We start from the raw sequence: 6,798 nt of genomic DNA, 5'->3' as shown, positions 1-6,798 counted from the left end.
CAATTACATCACTCTGGGAGTGTGCCCAGCATTACTGGGCTGCACCTGGAGACTCTTGCTGCACAGTCGGCTCCTTTCAGTGACAGGAGCTGGGTGCTGCACGAGAATGTCACAGTGCATCTTCCGAATACCTATCACCAGAGGTTAAAGTGAGCCAGAACGGGGTGGAACTGCCTTCCGTCAGTTCCATTTGGAGACGGAACTAGTTCTGCCTCCTCCAGCTCACCTAACCCAGGTGGGAGATGTCGGGTGCCCGCTGAGATTGTGCTACCAGCGAGTGCCCAGCTCCTTCCCCACAGTGGCTGCCGGAGGCCAGAGCTCAATCCTGAGATCCGGTTTCCGGCTCAGGCAGTGTATGGCTGGGGGGTGCTATGGGAGAGAAGATATGAAAGCTCTCCCAAAGTTCCAAGGAGCGGGCGGCAAGACGGAGGGCAGCGCGGTCCGGAAGCAGGAGCGTGGCTGAGGAGTATAGTGTTTTTGTTTTTTTTGTGTGTGTGTATGGCTAAGCAGCGCTACTATGGGGCACATCTGTTGGGGGTATAACTACAGGGGCATATCTGCTGGGGGCATAACTAATGGGGGCACATCTGCTGGGGGCATAACTAATGTGGGCACATCTGCTGGGGGCATAACTAATGGAGGCACATCTGATGGAGGCACATCTGCTGGGGGCATAACTCTTGGGGGCACATCTGCTGGGGGCATAACTAATGTGGGCACATCTGCCGGGGGCATAACTAATGAGGGCACATCTACTGGGGCATAACTACAGGGGGCACATTTACTGGGGCACTTCTGACTGGGGGCATAACTACTGGGGGCAAATCTACTGGGAGCATAACTACGGGGGCATTACTACTGGGTGCAATACTACATGGGGGCATTACCACTGGGACATTACTACTGGAGCCATTACTAATGAGAGCATTGCACAGGGGGCACTTAATAAGGGACATAAGGGGCACTACTACTGGGGCACTGTGTAAGGGGCACCAATACTATGGGCACTACCACTACAGTGGACATTGCATAAGGAGCACTACTACTGAGGGCATTGTATAAAGGGCACTACTGCTGTGGGCATTATGTGTATTTGGGGTGCTACTGCTGTGGGCTTTGTATATAAGGGGTACTAATGTGTGTCATAACAAGAATAAGGGACACTACTATGTGGTGTTATGTGAATAAGATTGTGCTACTGTGCGGTGTAAATTGAATTGGGGATACTATTAGGTGGCCACAACCCTTATGTTTTGAGACCACGCCCCTTTGGTTTCGAGTCCACGCCCCTTTTATGCGGTGCACACGCCTGCGGCACGCGCACTCCCTTTATTTCACAGGTGCTTGGGGGTGAGTACCACCACCTCTCTAGAACCACTTTAAGCACTGCCTGTCACTGTGGAGTGGCCAGCAATTTGGTGTCACTCCCTGGATGGTGACACACAGTTGCGGTCTGCCCCCCACCCTCCCATGTGACACCTGTAGACATATCATATCCAACCCTATATTAGAATATATTCGCTTTCAAAGAGCTATAAATAATTTGCTACCATACGCTAGAGAAACTTTATACAGTATTATTGTGCCTTAAGAAGTCACATTTATTTCTGTTAGTCACTACGCACACTATTTAGAATGCTTTGAACATTATATTCTATTATTGGCCCTCATTCCGAGTTGATCGCTCAGTTTTTCGTTCGCACAACATATTTGCAAAGTTGCGTTAGTGTAGTAAATTTGCGAACATCCGCCCCCAACGTATTTTTGCTCTTTCGTACGCAGTATTACACAAAGTGGGCGTACGCCAAATGACATCGCAGCAATGCGAAAACATCGCAGCAATGCGAAACCATCGCATTAACACATACTTCATCGTAAAAATACTAAGTTGTAGTATATTTACACATTTATCATTAAAAGTGCTCACTTTTGCGGGCAAACGCACCACAATGGGTTTTTTTTACTATTAAGTGGAATAACACCTTCCAATTAAAAGTCCACAAGCCCTCCTCAATTACAAATCCAATTAGTGAAATGAATTGTAATGTTCATGATCAATTAAGTCTTTTTAAAATACCTGAAGAACACTTTGTAGCCATAATTGTACCTAAATTTTTTTAGAATTTTAATATAAATATAGATGTTTGCAATGTGCTTGGTCTAATGTTGTTATTTTTATTTTTTAAGTAGAGTTTTAGTATGTGAATGAAGGTGTTTGCATGTTTATTTAGACAATAACAACATATGTCTTTTTTACATTTTAAACAAACTTACGTTAGATGTATGAAATGTTTAAGGTAATAAATGTCTGTTCGTCATTCTGCAGTTCCTTCATTGCATTAATAAATAATAAACACCCGCTTAACTTGAAAAAAAAAAATTTTTTTTGTTTTTTTTTGGTTTTTTTATAATATAAACATATTTTTTTTTTAAACAAAAATTAAAACAACGTTTGCATTTGGTCAACAAGACCCAGCAAGGCCTGGAGATGTATCCTCATGTTGCCAATAATGGCCGCAAAAGATGTGGGATCTCCAACGGCAACATCTGAAATTAAGAGATAACATAAACATTAATAACTTACTCACATTACTTATTATACAAGCAAGGCACAAAGCACACTTTAATGCAGGCATGTCCAAACTGCATCCCTCAAGCTGGTGTGAAACTACATATACCAGCATGCCTTGACTCAGTTTTGGGGCCAGGGAAAGCCAAAGCTGTGTCAGGGCATGCTGGGATGTGTAGTTTCTCAACAGTTGGAGGTCCGCAGTTTGGACTGGCCTGCTTAATGGCAAAGTTACTACATCATGGCTGTTTTATGGTACAATCATTAGCAGAAAAACACACAAGCCTGCTCAGGGTTTTTTTATAAAATTTTTACCGTTTACGAGACCATGGGGTACATTTACTACTATGTGAGTTATATTTAAGATGGAGCGTTGCTCATAGCAAACAAGGAAAAATAAGAATATTATCTTGTAGAAGTGGTTCCCCAATTGTAAAGTATAATCTTATTGGTTGCTATGGGCGACATCCCATGTTAAAGATAACTACCATCTTCGTCAATGTTACACCATGTTGGCATTCATTTACATCTGGAGTGTATTTTTGTTTTTTTTTATGGGTTTGGTCCTGCATCATCACACTGCATATCAACATCTTCAGAAGGACAACAGATCCTAGCATGCCCACACTCCCTGAAAGCTGACCTTACTAAATAAGGTCAAACAGGTTTGACTTTAGCCAATAATCATTTTGTGAGTGTAACTTTCACACCACAAATCAGTGTGTCATTAGGCTGCATAACAAAGTGAAGCATGTGATTTGTAAGTGCAAATATTAAGACTACACAGGCACAAGTGTAAAAGACCAACAACATACTAAACTCCACTCAGGTCTAACTGTTTCCCTGAAAACCTAACACATATAAACCCTGTTGTCCTGGCAACCCTGTCGACCTAATGAGTGTCGACCTAGAGTGGACACACAAAACATTGCACACATAAACACTGTACATATAATGACACTCACAAAAATGTAAATACAACATGTAGACCATGAAGAATAACACAAATATTTGTCCTTGGTACAAGAATTCCAACAGTACAACACTGCATGTTTTGGCATTGTAAGTGTAAGTAGGTAATCATTTGTGGAGAACATGTTAAAACACTTACTTTCCTCTGCAACATGATGGTTGACAGTTAATTCAGCAGGGGCTTCTTCTGCCCACTCACTGGGTGGGGAATGCGGCTGGATGGGGGAAGGCGGCTGGATGGGGGAAGGAGGAGGGATTGGGGAAGGAGGAGGGATTGGGGAAGGAGGAGGGATGGGGGAAGGAGGCTGGATGGGGGAAGGAGGCTGGATTGGGGATGTAATTTCAGAGGGTGGGTCTGATTGAGAGGGCGAGGGGGGCGGAGAGAAAGTTAAGCCAATAGAGGGTGAGGGGGGCTGAGAAGGTGAGTTTGAAGTTGAAGGAGAAGGGGTATGGGAAGGAGGAGAAGGGGTTACAGAAAGAGATAGAGAGGTGGTGTGAGAAGGGGAGTGGAAAGTGGAGTGGGCCTGGGAAGCTGAGGGGGACTGGGAAGCTGAGGGGGACTGGGAAGCTGAGGGGGACTGGGTAGCTGAGGGGGACTGGGAAGCTGAGGAGGACTGCGAAGGGGAGGGGGAGTGAGAAGGGGAGGGGGAGTGAGAAGGGGAGGGGGACTGGGAAGGGGAAGGGGGCTGAGAGGTCTGCCGTTGTTCTCGTCCTATAATGATATTTTTGGAAAAATTTATTTTGCATGTTAAATTACATACTAAACAATTTGAAAAATCACTGTTCTGTTCCATGTAAAAGACTGTGGTTTGTTTTTCTTAAAAATACACATTTTAAAAACATCATCATGTTGCCCACAGCAAACAAAATGAGTCAAAACTTTTACTTTGAAGCTCATTCCTTAATCTATTCCATTGAGTCATATTGATTGGTCTAGGCAACATCACCAGATAACTATTCAAGGCACCTTATTATATAGACAGCACTGATCAAGTATTTGGGTACAGTTTCCTGCCTGGTTATTAATTCTGGAAAACATGCACTTGTTTGGTGACACTTTGCTACAGTCAGTACTGTTTGCCCTAACCACACACACTGTCCTATGTTATAAAAATGGACAACCAGCGTTGCAATTAGCCTACCACTTAGTGTAAATTTCTTAAATTTTTGCTAAGAATCTTATGTAATGTAACTTACTGCGTGCATGCATAGCCCGTATTTGCTGGCGGATCTCCGCCAACAGCTCTGGCGTCCTCCTGCGGAGATCACTCCATCTCCTCTCTAGTTGGATGATTGTCCGCCTGCTGCGGACGCGAGTCCGCAGCAGGCGGCGGACCTCCACGTAGGCCTCGCGCTTAACCCGATTTGGGATGAAGCGCCCAACGCGGCCTACGTGGCGGTCCATCACCGCAACCAGGACGCGGAGCTCCCGCCTGGTGAAAGGTGCAGCACGCATCATGGCAATGCCGTTTTCCTTATTTGGGCATATATTTATAGTGTCTGTTAGCATGTGATTGGTCAAAAATCTATGTTGTCATTTCTAATAACTTTATTGATCTTTGCAATGCTGTGAAGAGCAGAGTGTTATTTCGCACGAGCGGAAATACGCATTCGCATTAGCAAAATTTTTAGCAAAAAAAAAAAACACAAACACAGACACAGAGACACACAGTTTTGAAAAAATTCCTACAAATATCTGTGTACTCACCACAGTTTGTGTGATCATTCAGCTGGACAGTCACAAAGTGGGCAACATTCAATTTCATTTGTTTGTGTGTTTGTTTAAATAATCAGGATTTTAGGATATAAAACAAATAAGGACACTATTTAGCATCATCACATTTTTTACATTTCAAATCTAAAATTGAAAGCTTAACGTGTTAACGGATTTTTAGTATAAAAAATATTACACATTCCAACACACCAAAAGCATTACACAATGACCTTACAATATCAAACAAAATGTCAACATTACAAATAATACATAAGCATACTGTGATTTTAATTTGGATAAAAAAGATAATATAAAAACACTATACCTGAAATATTCAGCAACAATGCTTGCCCTGACTTGGCTCCCCCTCCGTGTAACACTCCCCCCACCGAAGTGTCGAACAACCCCTGGCTCCTCATCAGGCAATTCCTCTGTCTGAGGAAGCTCTACGCTACTCCTTACCGCGATATTGTGTAGTATTGCGCACAGAACCACTAGTTTACTTGCCATCTCCGGCGAATACATGATGTCGCCACCAGTGCGGTGGAGCACACGAAACCGCCCTTTAAGGACCCCAATTGTGCGCTCCACCAGCTGCCTAGTGGCAGTAAGCGCGGAGTTAAATGCCGTCTGTGGTCCTGGCCTGGGATTACGGTAAGGAGTCATGAGCCAGGGGGTGCAAGGATATCCACGGTCTCCTGTTTGAGGAAAAACCAAAATTAGAAATAGTAAATTTTGAAAAATATAAAAAATTTTGAAAGAAATATGTGCTACAACTCACCCAATAACCACATGTCTGCTCGTTGACTTGATCTTAATCTGTGCCATATCCCTGATTGTCTAATGACATACGCATCATGGGAACTTCCAGTAAACTTTGCGTTCAGGGAAAGGATCTGGAGGGATGGCCCACAAACAACCATTACATTCAGAGAATGAAACAGTTTCCTGTTTCTATAAATTTCTTCATTATGTTTTGGTGGCTGAATAGCTACATGTGTGCCATCCACAACCCCAATAACATGTGGGAAGCGACTACCACCTTCCGCAAATTGCCGCTTCACCACATCTAGGGCACCAACATCCAAAGGCAGAGCAATAAATTGCTTCACACGCTTGAGGAAAGCCTGGCAGACACGCCGCAGGACCTTACTGAACTGGCCCTGCGACATGCCAACCAGGTCTCCAACCACATGCTGGTAAGACCCTGTTGCCAAAAAATGTAACACAGCAAGGAATTGTGTCAATGGTGGTATTGCTGTAGGATACCGACTTTCAGACTCCAGATCACTCTCTATTATGGAGAGAGTGTCTAGGATTAGATGTGGTGGCAGCCTGTATCTACGTACAACCACATCATCTGGCATCCCAAAAAGTAGGACACGGGGTCGGAAAATTGGTGGCCTAGCACGCCTCCGTTGCCTTGGTTGATGAGGAGCCGGTTGTGGTTGTGGGGCTGGCAGTTGGGGTGGGAGTGCTGGCGTGGGTTGGGGAGGTAGGGCTTCTGCTGCGATAAATATAGACATCACACACTTTTATAAAA

The 6,798-nt window shown here is 44.1% G+C and overlaps 1 long non-coding RNA gene across 1 annotated transcript; it reads right to left on the bottom strand.

Moving 5' to 3' along the window:
- Nucleotides 1–4,020: 4,020 nt before the first annotated feature.
- Nucleotides 4,021–6,123, bottom strand: LOC134965580 (uncharacterized). Its single transcript, XR_010188445.1, has 4 exons — nucleotides 6,037–6,123; nucleotides 5,581–5,953; nucleotides 5,250–5,271; nucleotides 4,021–4,253 (listed from the first exon to the last, which is right to left on the bottom strand). It is a non-coding gene; the product is annotated as an uncharacterized LOC134965580 (long non-coding RNA).
- Nucleotides 6,124–6,798: the final 675 nt, after the last annotated feature.

This window comes from Pseudophryne corroboree, chromosome 10 (genome assembly GCF_028390025.1).
Source record: "Pseudophryne corroboree isolate aPseCor3 chromosome 10, aPseCor3.hap2, whole genome shotgun sequence".
NCBI classification, from domain to species: domain Eukaryota; kingdom Metazoa; phylum Chordata; class Amphibia; order Anura; family Myobatrachidae; genus Pseudophryne; species Pseudophryne corroboree.
Note: the sequence above shows the minus strand (reverse complement) of the source record. Positions and strands in the feature narration are given on the sequence as shown.